The 22,486-nt window shown below is 48.4% G+C and overlaps 2 long non-coding RNA genes across 3 annotated transcripts; one reads left to right on the forward strand and one right to left on the reverse strand.

Moving 5' to 3' along the window:
• Nucleotides 1–262: 262 nt before the first annotated feature.
• Nucleotides 263–19,499, reverse strand: LOC142048357 (uncharacterized). Of its 2 annotated transcripts, XR_012657456.1 has the most exons (4): nt 19,337–19,499; nt 4,823–4,960; nt 1,979–2,163; nt 263–899 (listed from the first exon to the last, which is right to left on the reverse strand). It is a non-coding gene; the product is annotated as an uncharacterized LOC142048357 (long non-coding RNA). The 2 variants fall into 2 exon arrangements; XR_012657455.1 differs by lacking the exon at nt 263–899 and having other exon boundaries at nt 1,266–2,163.
• On the forward strand, nt 10,765–16,089 carry LOC142048329 (uncharacterized). The gene is made up of 2 exons (XR_012657450.1): nt 10,765–10,920; nt 15,894–16,089. It is a non-coding gene; the product is annotated as an uncharacterized LOC142048329 (long non-coding RNA).
• Nucleotides 19,500–22,486: the final 2,987 nt, after the last annotated feature.

The raw sequence follows: 22,486 nt of genomic DNA on the forward strand, positions 1-22,486 counted from the left end.
CAGAGAACCTGGCACAGGCATTTCCCCGACCTGCCCTGCCTGCTCCAGCAAGGCTCAGTAGCAGCCCATGGCCACCAAACACACGAGTCCCTACAGGCTTCCCAGCTGTCCCTGCAGGTGTGGGAGGCCTGGGCTTTGAGCCCCAACCCCTGTCCCCCAGGGCTGCGCCCAAGAGACCCCCAGCTGTTTGGGCCAGGGCACGTCCCAGCTCCCTGAGAGCAGGAGCGCTGCAGAAACAAAGCCCTGCTCACGTAGGTGCCCTCACCTAGGGCTGGTGAACTTGGCCTCTGCAGAGAGGTGCAGCACTCCCAAGGGGTGGGGAGAGCCAGCTTGTTCCCCAGCCTGGGGCAGGGAGAGCAGTGGGAAGGAAGATGCAGCCAGAAGGGGCCTGGCACTGCATCGCGGGATCAAAGCTCTGCCTGTCCGGAGCCTGGGCGTGAAGGAGCTGGGGCAGCCCCAGCTGGGCAGCCAAGCGTCCTGCTGGAGGATGCCCATGGGAGGTGCTGCTGGCTCCGTCCTGCCCCAGGGGCTCTGGGACTCCAGCCCTCGCTGCCTACAGCCGTAGGCCCACTCCTCCCTTGCCCTTCAGTCTGCCCCATCCCTGGCAGGAGCTCGGCAGCTCTTGAGGATCTCTGTTCTGCTGGCCGGCAGCGTGAGATACCTGAGGCCGTGCCCGCCCCGTGTCCCTGCCCTCAGCACTGAACCCGGTTCAGTCTCTGTCCCCCACTGCCTCTTCCCGTAAGGGGCTGGGAAGGGCTCGGAGCCTGGCCAAGTGGAGGAGGATGCCAGGTCTCGTCCCTGAGCTGTGGTGCCATCTCCCAGCCTCTGCTTCTCTGCAGGCCTCTAGGGACACCCTCCTCACCTGTGCAGAGTTCCTGGCGTGGAGGAAGCTCAGCGACCTGGCCAAGACATATCAGAGAGACCTGATTGGAAAGTGCTTGGTGAGGACAAGCCCCAAGCCCCAGGGCCGGGCTGGATGAGGGCCGCCCCTCGTACCCCTGGGGAGGGCTATGCAGCTGTGCCTCATCTCCCCTGCTCCAGCCCGGAGCCCACAGCCTGCAGCTGCATTTGCCTTCCCTGCCCTCAAGCTCAGAGGCCCCAAGGGCTCCTCTCCAGGCCCCTCTCCCCTCCCTGCCTCCAGGGTGCCAAACAAGACCCAGGCCCGTGCAAGCCCTGGCAGTGGGACAGAGCATTCTCATCAACCCCTACTGCCCTGTGCCTGTGGCACTCTCGGAACCTCAGTCCCACAGGGCTGCTGGCTGAGAGGGAAGGAGGGCACTGGGAGGAGGGACTGGTCTAGATTGCTGGGGAGGGTCTGTATCAGCCCCGTGCCCTTCTGCTCTCTCCAGCTGGAGCACAACAGGCACAGGGTAGAAGAATATGTGCGTCAGAGCCTGCTGTACCTGAATGACCCTCAGGCCACCTTGCGAGAGGCAGCCGTGAGGTTCATCGGTGAGCCACAGCCCCCGGGGACCCTCTTCTGGCAGCCTGTCCCCTGTCCCCTCCACTGCACCGGCAGCAAGGGGCAGCCCCGTGGCTGCCAGAGCCCCGGCTGCCCTGTGCAGGGCCCACCACGCACGTGGGCTGCTGGGAGCCTTGCTCAGTCCCACCACCCTCGGGTAGCGTCCTTCCCTGGGGCCGGCGCTGCTGAGGGGGAGGAGGGTGTGTGGCTGAGCTGGCAGGGCCGGGGCCGTGCTGCTGGGAGCGTGCTGGGGAGCAGAGGTCTGACAGGAGCTCTGTGCCTAGGGCTTGCTGCACGGCGCCTGAGGAACTGGAGCAAAGACAGCCTGTATGAGATCTGCAACGGTGAGTAGGGGCAGTGCTGTGCTGGCACGGGCTGGAGGGCAGGGCACAGAGCCTGGGCAGGGTGCTGCCGTGCCTGGCCCTGCTCCAGGGAAATGCTTCAGGGGCAGAGGAGCATGCCTGGGGCACATGGGGCATTCCTGAGAGCAGCTTGCAGCTGTTCTGTTTGTCTCACCTGCTCCTCCTGGCCAGGGAAATAGAGATGGGTGGGGCTGGCATGGTCTGGAGGGGGGTCCTGGGAGTCTCTGCAGGCAGTGGGTGTTCACATCTGCTCTGCTCCCTTCTCTTGCAGCCCTCCTGCCCTTGGGGGGAGATCCTGAACAGTCGGTCAGGTCCCTGGCAGCTCAGACAATCTTTGTCCTGACAAAAGAGATGCCAGCATCAGGGTGGAGCCTGCGGTCACTGTGCTGCTGGCTCTGCTGAGCCCCGGAGACATTAAACTCTATGGAAAATGGCTGTAGTCGTCTTTTTTGTTGTTGGTTTTTTTGTTTTTTGTTTTTTTAATCTAGTAAAGCTGGAACAAGAAGCCCAGTCCCATGGTGTCCTTGCCATGGGGAGCACCCTGAGCGTGCCGAGCAGACAGTGTCATTCCTGGCCTCTGCCGCTGCCCGCAGGACGGCACACCCAGACCCAGGGTGTCCTTGCAACAAAGCCCCAGCTGCCCCGCTGCACCACAGCACCCGGAGGGGAGGAGGAGAGAGGCTTTAGCCCAACCTGCCCCTGCTGAGACATCTCAGGGCACAAAGCACAGGAAAAGGCACCCAGCTGTGCCAAGCTGGCGAGTCATCACGTGTCCCGGCAAAGTCCCCTCTTGTGCTGGGGAGCTGTGCTGCTTTTGGCTGGGATAGAGTTAAATCACAACAGTCCTTTCTCCACCCCTTCTTCCATACCATTACTGCCAGGCTCAGGTCCCGCACTACCCAATACAACCTCGTGAACCACCACCCCCGTTCCCATCCTTTGACCAAACACACAGATAGCATTCCCTCAGTCTACGGACCAGCGCTGTGAAACGCCCATGAAATGTCCACACAACGTCCATTGAGTTCGTTGGGTCCGCGACTGTGGGCTCCATCTGTTGTGGTGGTCCCTCAGGGCAGGAGAGGTGGTCTGTTGCCAGGAGTTATTGGGCACCAAGGCCAGCTCCGGTCAGAACCAAGAGGTTGCCCTCGTTTTCAGGCTCCGGAGCGCCATTTGCAACACCGAGCCCATCCTTGCAGTGCCCAAAGCCACCTCTGTGGGGCTGAAACCCTCATTTTCAGGGTCACAACCTGTCTGTTACGACCCAGAGCCTTTCCTCAGGGCCCACAGTTTCACCCGGAGGGTCTAAACCCTGAGGGCGGAGCCAGTCGCCCACAACACCCACCCAGAGGGGAGTCAGCTGGCCCAGGACAGCCAATCGCCTTTGAGGAGGCGGGGCCAGGCAAGTGATTGACGTGTGACCAGCCACGAGGTCCCTTCCAGCCTGAAGGGTGCTGTCCTCCCTCCCTCTCCCTGCTGCCGGCGTTGGGGTGAGCAGTAAGGGTCACCCCGACCACGGAAGTGATTCACATCAGGGCAGGGCTGCTGGACAGGTACCCTGAAAGAGCCCTGATCTCATCCTTTGCTCACCTCGGGCTTCCATTTTTCTTTTCCACCCCACCTCAACTTCTAGTCTTTTACCACCCCTAGCCTCTCCAAAAAGAACCGCCCACCCTGTTCACCCTGTCCACACTGGCCGTGTTTTTCTTTTCTTTTACCCTCCTTTGGGGTTTCTGAGATGGTTGCTGTGGTATTTTCTACCTCGGGCAGCGATTCCTGTAAAAGTGTGCCCCATTTCAGAGAAGAGTGTACCCCGTGACTGAGAAGAGCCAGGGGCTGCTGATGGATGAGGAACCAACAGGAAAACACCTGGGCAATGCCTTAAAGGAATTTGGGTGTGGTCCTCTGAAAAGGTGGCATGGCCAATAACCCAACTGGGTTACAGGGTCCCTACTACAAATGAGACACAGCAACTCATCTCGAATACGATCATCACCAGAGAAGGAGGAGGAGGACAAGGAGGAGGAAGAAGAGGAGAAAGACGACTCCTCTGGTAAAAAGAGGGACCTTTCCTTCTTTTCTCTCGCATAAGCTTCCCTGGAGCAGGGTGTGGGGGAAGGAAAAAGACACTAGTTAAAGATGGGTCAAGGAAAACTTTCCCAAGCTTTGGATTTTATCAGAGGAAGAGAACAGATGGAATTCTTCTCGCTCCACATTAGCCTTTAGTTTAAACTACTTTTCTACAGCCACAACACTAGAAGAGGGAGGGGCAACAATTCACCTTCTGCAGAACTCTCCCATTCGTTTGATCAACCCAGAAATTAGCTCAGACTAGAAAAAATAGGTTTTCTGACAGCTAGAAATCAATTGAAATGAATCCCACCTCTCCTTTGCCAGCGGGTAAATGTAAATTGCGGGCTCAGGACCAAGTTAGTCTCCAAGTAGCTACATTTTAGAAATGGAAGTAGTCTACGTTACAGCTTCTACAGAAGGAGATCCGTGACAGAGAAACAGAAGTGCTACCTAGTGCATTTTAAAACAGCCACGCTTGTCAGCACACAGTAGTATTTTCTTAGCTTATAGCAACAGGAAAACTTCAGGCTGTTCCACACATGGCATTTGGATAAAAGTCAGAGGGGGAGGAAATCTCAGTCCAACAGCCAGCTGTTAAAATGTTGCAAGGAGCCTTTGCAATATCAAACAGAACCAAAACCAGCTTTCAAAGAGAATGACTCCGCTGTAACCACCGCTGAAATGTTTTGTAGAAATACAGGTTCTTAGCACACCACACGATTAACCAGCTCCCAGGGGCATGAACAGGAGGACCCCCCTACTGTAATATTAGAAAGTATCCCACATTTTAAGGTGAAGGTACAATGGCAATGCTTCCTCCCCCGTAACTGCAGGTGCTGGCCAGGTCGGTTGCGTTGCCACTCAGACATTTCCCCAAGGTTCCTCTCGTTCACTTTTTGGTCAGTCCCATTGATTCCATACTTACGCATTAAGAGCTGGCATTGCATATTTTCCACTGCTTGTCAGCATAGCACCCTTGTGTTGGGACCTTTCACCCCCACCATGAAACTCCACGGAATTCCTGTGCTCTTTCCGTTCTGGGAACAGGCTCAAAATTTTTGTCCTGTTAAGGACAGAAACGCACATACATCTCATCTTAAGACCCACACTTAAAATGACATTTCCACGATTACTTTAAGCAGAAAAAGCCTGTCATCTTCTCCTTTTCAACTAACTCTCCTTTTCTCCTCTCAGCGCACTCAAGCTCACAAGGAGAGGCATTCATGTCCAAAAAGGAATCTGAACCAATCGGGGACAGAATTACGGATGTCAGATTTAGACCTACATACAAAAGGCTTTCAATTTTAGGTTGATTGTAGCCCATTCCATGGGAATCAGCAGCTGTATTCTTCACAGGCACAGACCCTGAGCTCATGAATCTCTAGGTTAAGTTATCCGAACAGCTTATCAAGTGATCAGCTCCAATGAGCCAGGGTTAGAGTAATGCCTCACACCATTCGAGTGAAGGAAAAGCAGCTATACCAAACATCAAGACGAAAAGTAAACACACCACATAGTAATTTTGATACTGCAAGGGCCGTTTTAAAATGTGTAGTTACACGCAGTATTCGACCCAAGTGGCAAATCACGATCTAGGCCATTACCAGTCCAGTATTTCCTTCTGTTATTTACATTTTAGTAGCAGAACGACAGTGTTTTCAAACCTGACGAAAAATGCTGCCCCTTTTCCAAATGTAAATTCAAAGTCGTGCTATACTAAAGAAAGGCTTCACCTTTGGGAAACTAAAGCAGCATCCAACCCCGAGGTCACCCAGATCCAAAAATGGGGGATTTGACCCACAAAGGCACTGGGCTCTAACCCTGTGCCAAAATTTGTACACTGGGTTTTAGGGATTTTCATTTGCAGGCAAACTAGTCAACTGCTTCATCAGAGAAAGTGGAAAGAGCAAATGCAGAAATTCAGAACACCACTTTGTGTAGCAACGATAATATTTACCTTCACGGCAGTCCACTGAAGACATTTCTGTACTGAGAGGGGCCCAAACAACATCACTTCCATTATATGGTTTCAGGAACAAACACTCAAGTATTTACGGACATGAAAAGGAGTCATTGAGCTGCACAGAACTGTCCTCAAAACATAGGGCGTCTGCTGGGTTTGGTATTTGTTCGAACCCGCAGATCAAAAGGAAGAAACTGTACCGAGTTCAGTAACAATGCTTTCTCAGTGGGTTTTGGTAACAATTTAAAAAACCATTAGGCAAAGCAAAAGTATTTAAAAACAGAAGCTAAGTGATACAAGGTGAAAATGGTAAAAAGCACACTCCAAACCATTCTTATTGCAAAGAACAGAAGCACACAACAAGCTACACAAACATGCACATTACTGGCTGTAGACAGGCAGATGTAGAGCATGGCACCATGTTCGGTTGAGCAAACCTTGAACCTACATCATCTAAAAGCGATCTGTACAACACACAGCCTTTCAGGAAATATCCTTGCATATTCAGGATGAAATACAACGCATGACTGGGCACCAATACCAATAGTCACATTAGAACTGCGCAAATGATGGCATTACTAGTTTTTACTATGCCGAATCAAACATATTGTCTTTACAACACAGTCTATGGTTTTCTTGAAAACATATTAAGTTAATGTTTGGAAAATTGTCACAAGGCTCCATTGTTCAGAATTAAGTCCAGTGTGCAGAAAAACCTGTGAGACTGTGTTTTTACGTACTGCTTTTGATGTTCCACTCACTGGCTCGGTTTGACTTCTAGAAGAATAAAGAAAGGTGATCAGAACTTCAAGCAGAGCACTTGTACCCAACATCAAGCAGTGCAAACAAGTTATAAAGCCTGAACATCAAAACATGATGTTCTGATAGCCTAGGGAACGTGGAAATTCATTCGTACACATAAACTCTTCTCTCTTGGTAGAGTCAGTGCAACTAAAAAAGCCCCCCAAAATCCCTTTTCTACTTTGTCACAAGTTACCCTCCCACATACAGGACCCAGAACACAACAGTGCAAGAGGAAACCCTCAGGTGTTTTGTCTCTGCTGCAGAAGGATCAAAACTATGAAGCCTGCACTACAGTTTTGTGTTCTTAAATAATCAACCATCAAAACACGAAGGCACCTTTAGCCAGACTGTATAGCCCCAGTGTTACAGATCGGTACCAGATACGGTACTTCAATTTCTAAGGAAGAACGGTGATAGTCTAGACACTTCAAAGTCTATTTAAGTGGAAAAAAAAATCAGTGATCTGACAAACAAATAACAACAATGTCAGCAGCATCGTCTTTAGAACAGTGTTTCTTTGTGGAAGCCCAAGCCCTGTGTTCAGAAAGCTACCATACTTAGCCATCAAAGTGCCAAAATACTAAATCTGTTACATATGCTATATTGCCTGAAAATAGGAGTGGAAATGTCACCTGAAAGGAGTTCCTAGGATTCGGTGCGATTCGGGAGCCCTCGGACAAAACCCAGAAAGGTCTTAATTGCCAGATTTTGCTTTAAGATAACCTGGAAAATGCTACAGTGCTGTAGGAAATGGTTATTACATTTGAAATCTTGCTGAGATTTCACACACTCATTGATCTGTAGCTGCATGCTACTCATCACAAATCAGACATGCAACCACTGATAGCGTTAACAAACAATTCATACCTCATCCAAAGTGTCCCATGAGCAGAGGGCAATTCAAAGGCTGCTGTGGAATTTATGTGCAAAGAGAAGGGCTCGTGCTGCCTGCCACTGCTGGAACACCAGCAGGCTCGCAATTACAGCCACGCACCTCCTGAAGGTGAGGAAGGACAAGGACGTACTTTAGATCACCACGCAAGGGTTTCTTCAACCAGTTACCTTGAAGAACACACCACAAGGGCAGTAACACGTTTGTGAAGGTCTCTCCACCACTACAGCCTCCATTCCTCACTCCCACACCTGAACCACCCTGACAGCAGTTTCTGCAATGTTTCCAGCTGAAGGAATAGAAAGCTCATCTGTCTCGTTCATTTTCCATGTTAGAACAGCAGTGCCATTCTTTCCGTGTCCCTGCATACAGGTACTAGTTTGATCTTTGATGACAGCAGCCTCTCTCCTCTCATTTCAGGGCAGCATTACAATACCAGGAGACGGTGCCGCCCAACCAGAAACGGAGGGTGCATCGCCCAGACAGCACTACGCATACGTAGCTCAATTAACCCCCAAAACAAGGAACACAGAATACAGAATAAAAACCCGGAGCACAGATACCAGCTTAGGGTAGAAATGATATCTTAGAAAGAGAACTGGTAGCATTTGCTAACGTGCTAAGGTGCTTACTGAGTTTCAGGTTTGAAATGATTAACTATTCCTTCATCGTACTCACACAGAAGGCAATACACCTGAGGATATTGTTCGTTTGCTCTCGCCTGAAACGGACTTTGTCTTTAGGAAACTTGTTGGAGTCTCTTGTGAATGAAACTTCTTGTCTGCATGGCTCACCAGCTGGCAACCCTTGGTCTTTCCTCTATAGCTAGTATGCAAAAACCCCAGATCTGGGGTGGAAGAACACCTGCTGTTTCCTGCCCCCTCTCCCCCAAAGGCAAGAAATAGTCAAACACTGACAATCAGACTCTTCTGGGGTGGGAGCAAATTATAAGTTTACACTACAGTGCGTATCTGTCTTTAGTCTAAAAGCAAACACATATAATAAGGAATCTCTCCATGTGCAGGAAACAGGATGTACAACTCGGCTCCCAGAACAATCAACCCCAAGAACAAACCCTACAGAAACATCTTAGAAATTACCATTGTCGGAGTTTGAACCCCATGTCCCAGCAGGGCTAAAAATGCCCGTCTACTTGGGGGCAGATCCATTAAAATCGACCTCATGACAACATTCACACTGGGGGACCCCGAATGTGGTCTTGCACGTGGTTCTTAGACCGTTCAAGCGTTCAGGTCCAATGCGATTTGACCAGTCACTACTTAACACGCACGCGCGCCGCTCTTTCTCAAAGCAACTCTAATTCTGTGGTGTCGTCATCCGTCTGCTTCTTTCTTGATCTAGACGTCACCAGAGTCAGGCTTGCTGCAGTTCCTCACCTCTGATGGCAGGTGAGGGGAGGGTTTCACAGAGGAGTCACACAGGCTGGGATGCTGGCGTGATCTGGGTAGTAATGCTATACTTTGCGTCCCAGCCTCTCAGCATCCCTGGCAGAACCATCCCACAGCGTTTCATCACGCCTGCTCCCTGCCAGGGGCTTTCTTGGCTCGGGGCAGGTCCCTCTTTCCCTGCCCTCTGGCACCCAGACCCAATTCACAGCTCGGCACTGCACGCCCTGCTCCCGGCGCCCCCAGGCCACCCGTCCTGCTGCTCGCTGCTCTAAGGATGCTCTGCTTGAAAGGACTAAAACCCTGACAATCCCTGACTCGGACCTTATTGTAAGCATCCTTGTTCGCTTGTGGTTTCCTCTCCTGCAAAGGTAGTTTTAGGCATTTGAAGAATGCAACTTAGTGCCTGATAGGATTAAAAAGATCTTGAATAAGCTCATAAATTCATTGATAACATAGACTCGGGACATCAGTGCCGAGATAAGCACTCCAGGAACTAGTTTAAATCAGCCCCTTGTGATAGTCCACGGCCAAAGGACCGGTGAGCTAATTCAATGACTATATATGGGCAAAGGAAACCCAAAGTTCAACCAGCGGACAGGTGAGGAAGACCATCGGAGACCACTGGAGGACCCCCAAAGACCACTAAAGAAGACAACTATGCACGCAGATTGAACTTTTACGTATGTTAATGAATCCTCGGGAACCCTACGACTATGTATGACTTTATAGCATGCCCTTCCCACGCTTTCTCAGGAGCGGGTGAAGAAGCCACTGGCCACCATGGCCTTAAGGGGTGGAAGCCCGGCTGCCTGTGCAAGCCCAGCCGACCCGCCAGCAGGTGAGCCGGCGCTGGATTAGCCCTTGGCGGGGGGGGATGTCCATATTCCCCATGGCCAGAAAGAAAGAGTGCGAAAGGGGCGCTGCAAGAGGGGACGGGGCACCTGAAGCCTCCAGCCCTCGTTTCCAAGCCCGACGTTAGCTCAGAGCCGGCCGGAGCCAGGCTGGAGCCAGGCCGGGAGCGCGGCACCTGCCCTCCCCGCTGCCTTCCCTCTGCCCCGGAGGTGGGCTGCACAGGGAACGCTGCTCCAGGACAGCGGGGAGAAGGAGGTAGAGACAGCTGAACAGGGGATTTTCACATTTGTGAAGAATCAAGCAGAAACAGTTGCAAAGGGCAGCATCAATTTACGGGAATTTTCACCTGATGAAGCCAAGTAGTAGAAGTGAGAGTTACACATGTGAGAAACTGAACTAAGGTATTGTTTATTAAGACTTATGTTAAAGCTCAATGTAAAGCATGCGAAGAATACCTCCCAGGCGTGTTTATGCAAGATAACCATCAGATGTCCAAACTTATCGACAGAGATAAGACAAGCAACCCCATATCACCAGGAAGCAGGAAACGACCCCCTAACAACAACTGAAGCATGCGAAGAATACCTCCCAGGCGTGTTTATGCAAGATAACCATCAGATGTCCAAACTTATCGACAGAGATAAGACAAGCAACCCCATATATCACCAGGAAGCAGGAAACGACCCCCTAACAACAACTGAAGCATGCGAAAAAGTACCTCCACTATCTCATTGAACATGGAAGTAAAGATGTATAAAGAGAGACTGTTTGAACTGCTCAGTACGGCAGTTGGCGGAGCGCAGACTCCCCTGCCGTCCAGCGCTGTATTTGCTCATATTCTACTTGCTACAATTAATAAAATTCTAATTGGATTATGATCCATTGTGGTCTCGATTTATGACAATTTGGTGCCGTGACTCGGATAAGGAACGGTGAGCTTCTGTCCTCCGGGGAGGCGCCCCGCGGCAATCCGCGGCCCCGCGACCGACAGCTTACCTCAACCTTACCGACGAACCTAAATTCTAGAATGATGAGCAAAGGAGAAACCGGTAAAATCCCATAAAAATTCTGTGCACGGGAGTCCGGACGAAGACGCAGGGCGCGTAAGTATATGGCGAATTTGTTCGCGGGTTTACCGTTCGGGCGGGATTGGGTTTCCTGGAATATAACGAGTGAGAGGTTCGCTATATTGAACCAGGCGAGTGCGGACCCTTAAGTACTGCGTTTCCCATCTCCCGCGAGGGACTGGGCCAGGAACAAGGGGAACGAGTGAGTGCGCGCTTGTGGATATTCCAGAAGATGGGGGCGAAGGGCAGCAAGCCTTCGACTCCCATGGGAAAGGTACCCACTGTACCTAAGAATACCCCTCTGGCATATATCCTAGACAATTGGAGATATTTCCCTGGAACCCTAGGGAAAGATAAACAAAAAATGATAAAATATTGTACTAGGATATGGGGAGGGAAGAAGATTTCTAAAGATGACGTTTGGCCAGTCTATGGGTCAGAAGAGGATTGGGTCAGACAACAATTAAACCTCTGGGTTAACAATAAAAAACCCCTTAGCCCAGAAGAGAGTCAGTATGCGGAAGTGTGGCTAGAAAGACCGAGAGCTAGACTTTATCCGCTGAATGAAGTAAAAACTGAACAAAAGAAAAAGAAGGAAGAGTTAGACGAAACCCTTCTAAGCCCCCCTCCCTATATTTCTCCTCCTGCTCCCGCAGCCCCTTCAGAGATCCCCAGAGCACCCACTCCCCCACCAGAATCGGAACAAGGGTCTCCCCCTCCTCCTAGACGCGTAACTAGGAGTCAAAAAGGGGCAGCTCAGATGTATCCTTTAAGGGAAATGCCCATGGGGGGACCCCAACCTGTGATTGGATATATTTTTGTGCCCCTAAGTTCGGCTGACCTACGAGATTTTAAAAGAACCGAGATGGGAAACCTAATTGAAGACCCACTCGGAGTGGCAGAAAGATTAGATCAATTTTTGGGACCAAATCTTTATACTTGGGATGAGATGCAATCTATCCTTGGTCAATTATTTACTACCGAGGAAAGAGATATGATCAGGCGAGCAGGAATGAGACTGTGGGATGCTCAGCATGCCCAGGGACCCCAAGCAGATATTAAATGGCCACTCCAAAGACCTAATTGGGATAATCAGGATCCGGTGCATAGAACTCATATGCAGGACCTGAGAACTATAGTAATTCAAGGGATTAGAGAAGCAGTACCCCGTGGCCAGAATATCAATAAAGCATTTAATGAAATACAAAAGAAAGATGAGAGCCCTACTGAGTGGCTGGAACGACTGAGGAAAGCCCTTCAGCTGTATTCTGGGGTAAATCCAGACAACCCTTTAGGGCAAGCGCTCCTCAAAACTCAGTTTGTGGCAAAATCATGGGAAGATATCAGAAAGAAGATTGAAAAGTTAGAGGACTGGCAGAATAGAGGGTTGGATGAATTATTGAGGGAAGCTCAGAAAGTCTACGTAAGGCGGGAAGAAGAGAGCAGCAAGCGACAAGTAAAAATGATGGTAGCAGCAGTCAGAGAGGATCGCAAAGGGCGGACTGGTGAACACAGATCTGCTGGAACGAAACAAGGGAACGTGGTAGTAAAGAAGGAACAGAGATGTTGTTTTTACTGTGGAAAGAAGGGACATATAAAGACGAATTGCAGAGAAAGGATCAGGGATGAGGAAATATTAAAAACGGAATAGGAGAGTCAGGGGCTCTATATCTTAGGGGACCGGAGTCATCATGAGCCCTTGATAAAATTAAAAATAGGTCCCCATAAACAAGAGTTCACCTTTTTAGTAGACACTGGGGCTGAGAAATCGACTATTAGGCAAATACCTGAGGGATGTAAAGTTTCCCCTGAAAAGGTACAAGTAATTGGGGCAAAAGGAGAACCCTTTAAAGTAAGCAAAATCAAAAATGTGGTATTCGAAACTGAAAATAAATTTGGAATGGGTGAACTCTTGCTCGTCCCTGAAGCAGAATTTAATCTGTTAGGACGAGATTTAATTGTTGAATTGCAATTAGAAATTAAAGTAAAAAATCAAGAGCTAACGGTGTCTGCTTATCCTTTGACCGTAGATGATCAAAAACAAATTAACCCCGATGTCTGGTACTCTCCGGATACAATAAGTAAACTGGAAATCCCACCGATTAAAATTCAAATTTCCGAACCCCACATACCTGTGAGGATAAGGCAATATCCCATATCCCTAGAAGGACGGAGAGGATTGAAACCAGAAATTGATCGATTATTAGCACAAGGAATCTTAGAGCCTTGTATGTCACCCTTTAACACTCCCATTTTGCCTGTAAGGAAGCCAAATGGGAAATATCGGCTCGTACATGATTTAAGGGAAATAAACAAAAGAACTATCACCCGGTTCCCTGTAGTAGCAAATCCATACACACTGCTAAGCAAGCTAGGACCCCATAACTCCTGGTATAGTGTGGTTGATTTAAAGGATGCCTTTTGGGCCTGTCCACTGGCAGAAGAATGCCGTGATTATTTTGCCTTTGAATGGGAAGACATAGAGACAGGCCGCAGACAGCAATTGAGATGGACCGTGCTCCCCCAAGGGTTCACTGAGTCCCCTAACCTGTTTGGACAGGCCCTGGAAGAGATCTTAAAAGAATACCAGGTACAAACGGGAAATGTGCTGTTACAGTATGTAGATGATCTACTCATAGCAGGGAATAATAAGAAGGATGTAAGAAAAGAAACCATTCGACTTCTAAACTTTCTTGCACAACAGGGACTACGGGTATCACAAGAAAAGTTACAATTTGTGGAGGAAAAAGTGAAATATTTGGGGCATTATTTGTTTAACGGCAAGAAGATATTGGATCCGGAGCGCATTAAGGGAATTCTGGAATTACCTATGCCTGTCACTAAGAGGCAAATTCGACAAGCATTAGGGCTATTTGGGTATTGTAGACAATGGATAGAGAATTACAGCTTTAAAGTTAAATTCTTGTATGAACAACTGTCTAAAGACAAAATACCCAAGTGGACCCCTCAGGATCAAGATCAGTTTATCAGCCTCAAAAGGGAGTTAAGTCAAGCACCGGTTTTAAGCCTCCCAGATCTAAAGCGGCCATTCCATTTATTCGTTAACATACATGAAGGAACAGCATTCGGAGTATTAACTCAGGAATGGGCGGGACAAAAGAAACCAGTAGCATACTTATCAAAGCTGTTGGATCCTGTGAGCAGGGGTTGGCCAAGTTGTTTACAAATCGTTGTTGCTGCTGCCTTATTACTTGAAGAAACGAATCGTATTACCTTCAATGGGGAAGTTGTCCTATATGCGCCTCATAACATAAGGGGGGTGCTTCAACAAAAAGTAGAAAAATGGCTTACAGATAGCCGACTACTAAAGTATGAGGGAATACTCATAGAATCTCCAAAACTGTCCCTAAGGACTGTCGGAGCGGTTAACCCTGCAGAATTTTTATACCCAGGGGAAAGTACTGAGTTAATACACGATTGTCTTCAAACGATTGAACAACAAACACGAATTCGACCAGATCTAGAAGAAGAGGAATTACAACATGGAGAAATAATTTTTATAGATGGGTCATCTCGAATAGTGGAAGGTAAACGATTGTCAGGGTATGCCATCATTAAGTTGGATAAAGGAGAATTTAGGACAATAGAATCGGGCCCCCTGAGTGCCAGCTGGTCGGCTCAAGCCTGTGAGCTGTACGCATTGTGGAAAGCCTTAGTGTCACTGAAGGGAAAGGATGGAACTATATATACAGACTCACGCTATGCGTTCGGAGTAGTACATACCTTTGGGAAAATATGGGAGGAGAGAGGATTTGTTAACTCACAGGGAAAAGAACTGATACACCCAGAATTAATTCGGCGAGTTCTGGGGGCATTGAAAATACCAAATAAAATAGCAGTTGTACATATAAAGGGACACCAGCGAGGCACGAGTTATCAAGTTAGAGGAAATAATGCAGCTGATACAGAAGCAAAACGAGTAGCAGGCAATTATAGTACGATTTTGACTATGCAGCAAGTACCTGTTAGTAATAATTTGAGTTTTGAGTCTGCAGAAAAGGAAAAACTAGAACAAATGGGAGCTAAGGAACAAGATGGTAAGTACATATTGCCAGATGGGAGAGAAGTCTTGCCGAAGGGCATAGCACTCGAAATCTTTTCAAAAATACACAGTAAAACACACTGGGGAACCCAGGCGTTAGTTGATCATTTCAATCAACAGTTTGCCTGTATAAGCGTATATAACATAGCAAAGGCAGTCACTGCAGCCTGCGAGATCTGTCAAAAGGTTAATCGAAACAACATGAGACGAAAACCTCTTGGAGGACGTTCCCCAGCATACAGACCTTTCTCACACATACAAGTGGATTTTACTGAACTACCCAGGGTAGGGCGTTACAAATATTTATTAGTGATGGTGGATCATTTAACACATTATGTTGAGGCTTTTCCTACCTCTAAAGCAACTGCTAACCAAGTTACTAAGGTATTACTTGAACATATTATATCTCGATATGGAGTACCCGATGTAATCGATTCAGACAGAGGAACACACTTTGTGTCAAAAATTGTTAGAAATCTAACAGGAAGTTTAGGTATTAAGTGGGAATATCATACGCCATGGCATCCACAAAGTTCGGGAAAAGTTGAAAGGATGAACGGAGAAATCAAAACTATTTTGACTAAATTAATGATAGAAACCAAATTATCATGGGTTAAGTGCCTACCCATGGCACTATTAATTCTCAGAACCAGGCCCCGAGCAGATGTAGGGATATCAGCGTTTGAACTGGTGTATGGAATGCCCTATAGAATCGAAAGTCCACAAACAAATGTTTTAATTCGAGATCATGTGATTAATGAATATGTTTCACAATTAGCAGAACATCGTAACAAGCTTTGGGAACATGGACTAATTGTGCAACGACCCCCATTGGACTTAAAAATTCACAATTTTAAACCTGGGGACTGGATATTGGTTAAAACGTGGAAAGAAGAAACCCTAAAACCCAATTGGGAGGGACCTTATCTTGTTTTGCTTACAACAGAAACAGCTGTCCGGACTGCTGAGCGTGGATGGACTCATGCCAGTCGCATTAAAGGCCCAGTGACGAGACCCCACTGGAAAGTAATCAGTACTCCAGGTGACACCAAGATAACTCTGAAAAGATAACGTAATGATAAGAACTTTAGTTGATTATTTTGCCGCATTACCTTTTGGTATAAAGTGTATATTGCTGTTTATATTTGCTATAATTATCTTTTTTTTAATCTATTATATATGGAAGCGTACGAAGTGTGTTGAAGGAAATTGCTAAACTTATGTAGTAACACAATATTGAATATAGAGGAAAAGCTAATAAGCATTTTAGATACACAAATTAGATGCAATCATTTGAACTGCGATTGTTATCCATTTGCTCGTTGCAAGTGTAAGGTATGCCAGGATAAATGGTGGACACACTGTGAATATGGATACCCTCCGATAGGAGTTTGCACACAGTGTTGGAAAATCCAAAGAACTCTCACTGAGTGGAAATTAAAAAAAAAAAAATTAGAGTCGGAACAAGAAATTATTCGAGGATCCCATGAATGGTGGAAAGTTTTGCCAAAGGAATAAACCCTTAGTATTATTGTTACCATTCCAACGAATCAATCCCCTTTGTGGTTGAAATTTTGGCTACAAAGTGCAGAAGGGAAGTACTAGCTGTGTCTTGCTTAGTCTCATTAGTTAAAGCTGCAAAGTGGGAGGCCTATATAAACAGGCAGAAAGCCTGAAACAGCTGTTCTCCTGAAGATTTCCCTTGCTGCCAAGAAGATGGTACACCCCGTGGCTCGAAGCAACCGAGTCGACGGGCGAGGCAGAGGAGGAACAAACTGTGGAGAAAAGAACCAGAACAATGAGGCGCAAGAGCAGCTATGGTCGAACTTCCCCAAGACTGGTAAAAGTGTACTTAAATTGGAAAAATTGACAGACACCCTTTTTCCTGGTATATCGTTAGTTTTATTATCGATAATAGCCCAAACAAATGGAAAAGGAAACCCTCATGAACCCATGAATTGGACAATAATAAACATACAATATCCAAATAAGCCAATCCAAGCACAAATTATGGAGGGGGGAACAGTTAGTTTCAATATAAGTTTGCGTTACTTAATCGATGGAGAAATGGATAAGAATTGCAAGCCAATTTATATATGCCCGGCATCGAACCCTGGTAAATCATACTGTAATCGTCCAGACCATTATTATTGTGCATACTGGGGATGCGAAACATGGGCCTCTGAATGGTCTGCATCTGGAGATCAAAATCTAGAAATCAAATGGTCACCACAAATATGTCAAAAGAGAAATTGGAGCTACACAGATAGTTACTATAATGGTACATGTAATCATAAAGATATTGGATGTACAGGCATTAATATAACCATAAAAGATCCTAGTCAGGACTTCTGGCTTGTAGGAAAATTTTGGGGAATTAGATATTACGAACAAGGCGTAGATAGAGGGGGTATTTTTCAAATTATGAAGAAACCGATGCCCCACGATCCTTTGCCAATAGGACCAAATCTGGTCCTGAATCCGCTCACTTCCTCTGAAGAAAAGATGGCCCCCGTAATTGTCATAACCCCTTCCTCAGGCTCTCCTTCGAAAACAACTAATGATGCTGTGACTGAATTCTCTTTATCCAGAGATCTAGAGTTGTCAGAACCCAAGGACCCCTTATGGAATCTAATGCAAGCCTCTTATCGTGCCCTTAATGAAAGCAAACCAAATTTAACTGAAGAATGCTGGTTATGTTATAATATTAGACCACCATATTTTGAGGCAGTTGGAAAACCAGGTATGATTCGATGGTCTAATGGTTTAAACCCACAAGAATGTCAATGGGATGACCAGAAGAATCATACGCAAGGAATTACTATTCAATTAGTAACGGGTCAGGGAAAATGTATAGGCACAGTGCCCGAAAAGTATCAGCCTTTGTGCAGCCGAACAGTCACTAACACCAATATAGAGAAACACAAAAATAAAAAGGACAAATGGGCTATCCCGACACCAGGAGCTAAATGGGTTTGTTCAGACATCGGAATAACGCCTTGCCTATCCTTGAACGTGTTTAATGAATCTCAGTTTTGCATACAGGTGATTATTGTTCCTCGCCTAATCTATCACACCTCTGAGGAGGTGCTACGCCACTTTGAAGGAAACCTGAATAGACAAAAACGAGAGCCAATTACGGCAGTAACCCTAGCTACACTGCTGATAGCGGGTGGAGTTGGAGCAAGTACAGGCATAGCCTCCCTGGTAAAAGGTCAGGAGTTGCAAAATTTGCAGATGGCTGTAGATGAGGATTTAGCAAAAATAGAGCAATCTATTCAAAATTTAGCCACTTCAGTAAAATCTTTATCAGAAGTGGTGCTGCAAAATAGGAGAGGATTAGACCTATTGTTCTTAAAGGAAGGAGGGTTATGCGTAGCTCTCAATGAAGAATGTTGTTCGTTTGCTGACCATACGGGAGTAGTCCAAGACACCATGTCTGAACTCCGGAAAAGGTTAGAACAACGTAAAAAAGATCGTGAAGCGGGCAAGTTATGGTATGAAAGCTGGTTTAATGTTTCACCTTGGCTAACCACTTTGGTGTCTGCTTTAGCAGGACCGCTTATTATGTTGATTCTGGGACTTATATTTGGACCTTGTATATTACGCTGTATTTTACATTTTATTAAAGAACGGTTTGACCCAGCTAAATTGCTTATTTTGACTACAAGGTCTGAAACAAAATATAAGAGTGTATCTATTAATGAAGATGACGATTGTTGTGAATGCATTATGCCACATAAGAACTATGATTGTAATTGTGAGATATTACCTTGTGAGTGTTATGATAAATGTCGGAATTGTGGAAGAAGATTTGCCTGCAGTGCCGAAAATGAAAGTAGTGTCTAATAAACAATAATAGGATAAAAAGAAAAAGGGGGGATTGTGAGAAACTGAACTAAGGTATTGTTTATTAAGACTTATGTTAAAGCTCAATGTAAAGCATGCGAAGAATACCTCCCAGGCGTGTTTATGCAAGATAACCATCAGATGTCCAAACTTATCGACAGAGATAAGACAAGCAACCCCATATATCACCAGGAAGCAGGAAACGACACCCTAACAACAACTGAAGCATGCGAAAAAGTACCTCCACTATCTCATTGAACATGGAAGTAAAGATGTATAAAGAGAGACTGTTTGAACTGCTCAGTACGGCAGTTGGCGGAGCGCAGACTCCCCTGCCGTCCAGCGCTGTATTTGCTCATATTCTACTTGCTACAATTAATAAAATTCTAATTGGATTATGATCCATTGTGGTCTCGATTTATGACACACAGAACTAGAGGGAGCGCTGCAGTCAAACAGGGAAGCAACGCAGACAGCTCTAACCGCACACTTTCACCTGGCTGCCCGAAACAAAACAGGTTTGGGATCCCGATTGCTCACCTCACCCTGGAATAGTCCCATTCCTCGCCTGAAAGCTACTGTGCGCACGGCCGAGGGCAGACACCATCCACACAAGGAGCAATCAGAGCTCGACGCTGCACTTCCACTGGTGAAGTTTCCTTGGAAAAAAATACACCGAAGAAAAAAAAGCGGCCACCCCCGACCCCCCCCCCCGCCCCCGCCATTTCTCCTCCTCCGGCCCCTCGGCCTCTGCCCCCTCCGGCCCCGCCCCAGCCCGGCTGGGACTGACAGGCCGCCTCCGGCCCCGCTGATTGGCTCAGACGCGGCCAATGGCGCGGCCGTTGCCGGGCGGGCACAGGCAGCGCGGGCCTCTCCTCGCAGCGCTGCCCTGCGCCCGCTGCCCCCCGCCCCCCGCCGCTCGTTCCGCAGCGCGCCGGGACACTGGGCCTGCGCAGAGACGGCCCTCGGGAAGGGCCGTGGCAGCGGGCGCTGTTGTCTCAGCAGCGCGGGCGGGGTGGGCAGCTCTGCGTCCCTCGGGCCGCTCGTGGGGGCTGGGCCTGCCTGGGGAGGGGGGGCAGGGGGCAGGAGCGGCGGGGAGCTGCCCTGGGTGTGCTCTGGGTCAGCAAGTCCTTCCCCAAATGCGGGTCGGTCTGTGCTCCAGCCACAGCCCCTGGGCAGGAGGAGCTGCGTGAGGAGGCCGCTGGCATCAGCCAGGCCGGCACCTGGGAGGAGAGACGGCTCTGCCCCCGTTCCCACCGCCCGTGCTGAGCCCAGCGCCCAGGGCCTTCCTCAGGCCTCGCCTTCCCCTGAGTGTGGGGAGGAGAGACGCCCTGTCCTGGCATGGCCCAGGGCATCCTCCTGTGGCCAGAAGGAAGGACGGGGCCCGCGTCGCTCTCCCCACGGGGGCTGGCCACCGGCCTTGATGTCTGTCCCCGGGGCTCCCCAGTGCTGGCAGGCCATGCAGGGCTTCAGGGCCAAGCAAATGCTGGGGCACCGGCAGCTCCTGGGGCTCAGGGCAGCTTTGGGCATCTCCAAAGCCGAGGGGCGGCTGCCCCTTTGCTTCTGCTTCTACTCTGCTTTGCATTATTTGCTACCCGCTTCATGGCCAAAAGTGTTTCTCCTCGTGGCACATGGCCTGGGCAGAAGCCACTTTCCTGTCAGTCTGGCAGGATTTCAGGGAAAGGAGGAAGTCACAGCATGCACACAGGTATGAGGACAGTGAAAAGGAGCCCTATCAGGGCTTTTGTGCTCTTTCAGATCTGAACTCTGATGTTTGTGTGCATCCCACCACCAAAGTCAGGGTTTTCTTCCTCAAAGCTGCACCGCTTTTCACCAGCCAAAGTGCGTTGGGCTGAGCTGGCCTTCAGGATTACTCAGCTCCTTTCGTTTTAATTGTGTGCTGACACTTTCCCTTTTTGCCAGCAATTTCTCTCCTTCTCCTCTCTTCCCCCCCTCCAGTTCCATCCTCTTTCAAAGGTGTCGGTCGTGGTTCAGCCCCAGTCGGCAACTAAACACCATGCAGCTGCTCGCTCACTCCCCCCACGCCCCTGTGGGACTGGGGAGAGAATCAGAAGAGCAAAAGAAAAAAAAAAACCAAAACTTGTGGGTTGAGAGAAGATCGGTTTAATAATTAGAATAAAATAATAATGATAATAATATTGGTTATGATAACAACACTAATTGACAATATAATAAAAAGGAAAAGGGAAAAAGGGAAAAAAACAGAAAGGCAAACGACACAACCGCTCACCACCAGCCGACCAACGCTGCCCGTCCCCGAGCCGCGGTTGCTGCCTCCCTCCCCCAGCCAGCTCCTCCCAGTTAACACTCTGGGCACGACGTTACATGATATGGAATATCCCTTTGGCCAGTTTGAATCCGCTCTCTTGGCTGTGCCCTCCCGGCTTCTTGTGCACCCGGCAGAGCACGGAAAGCTAGAAGAGTCCTTGGCTTAGTATAAGCACTACCCAGCAACAACTAAACCATCGGTGTGTTACCAACATTGTTCTCATACTAAGCCCAAAGCACGGCACTGTGCCAGCTGCAGTGAAGAAAATTAACTCTATCCCAGCTAAAACCATGGCAAAAGGTAATTATGATTTCACCTTCTGGACAGATCATCGAGTAGGTAGACACAGGATATAAGTATAGGCTGGTCTATACCTCCAGAGCTGTAGGCTGAGCTATTCTACCTTGACAGCCTAGATAGATATGGGCTATGGGTGGAGCTACTGTTTGCCAGTTATTATTTCTTCTGGGATCCTGAGGCAGTGGTGGTCCTCAGCCTGCAGCTCTGCAGCAGTTAAACCTACCACTGAAAGAGTTTTGATGGTGGATGCTGTTCTGTGTTTCATTTTCACTGAGCTGGAATTGTTTCTATGCAATTAGGTGATGGGGATCTCCTTGCACTGACCTTCTGTTTCTGGAGCGCGTCCTGACAGCCTTTGTCATCCAGAGCTTTCCCGTCTGTTCCCAGGAGGAGTGATGGCCACGGTGTGGAATGACTAATGTGAGTAACGGCCAGTTTGTCCTCCCGTTGCTCACAAGCTCCAAAACTGACATCTGCAGACCAACCTCTCTTGCAGGGCGCAGCAGCAGCCTAACCCACTCCCTTATTCTTTAGGCAGAGTCAGACAGCCCAGCCTGGGAAACTACGCTCAGATACCAGCTAGTTGTCTTGATTCGCCTGTGTCCTGTCTTAAGGGGTAACCCCCCCCCACACACGGCCCCACACCCAAAAATCCAAGAGATGAGCACGTACGCAGCCTTTCATAAAGACCAGAGGACTGTATGGACATTTCTTTCTGAGCCCACAGGCTTGCCTAGGAGCATGAAGGGCTTGGGTAGGTGTGCATTTCCTACTGTGGTAGAGGTGGCAGTTCTGGTCATCCTTTCATCTGGATTTGAGCTGAGAAACCACCTAGGAAGGTCAGCTTCCCCGTGCTCATCCACAGTCCAGCAAACAGCAAAAGGATATTCCGTTTGAATACGAGTCTCCTTTGTCTTTCTGTGGCACAGTTGGGTCTGATGGGTTGGAGGTCTCCGTTCTCTGCCCTATTTGGTCTGGGCTGGAGAATGGGAGCAACTATTCTTGGAGGAGACATAGGGCAGGGCACACACAGACACAGGCAGGGCCATCCTCTTTGGAGAAAACCGGGGCGAGAAAATGCAGAGGGCAAAGGCCAGGTC

Source organism: Phalacrocorax aristotelis, chromosome 25, assembly GCF_949628215.1.
Source record: "Phalacrocorax aristotelis chromosome 25, bGulAri2.1, whole genome shotgun sequence".
Classification (NCBI taxonomy): domain Eukaryota; kingdom Metazoa; phylum Chordata; class Aves; order Suliformes; family Phalacrocoracidae; genus Phalacrocorax; species Phalacrocorax aristotelis.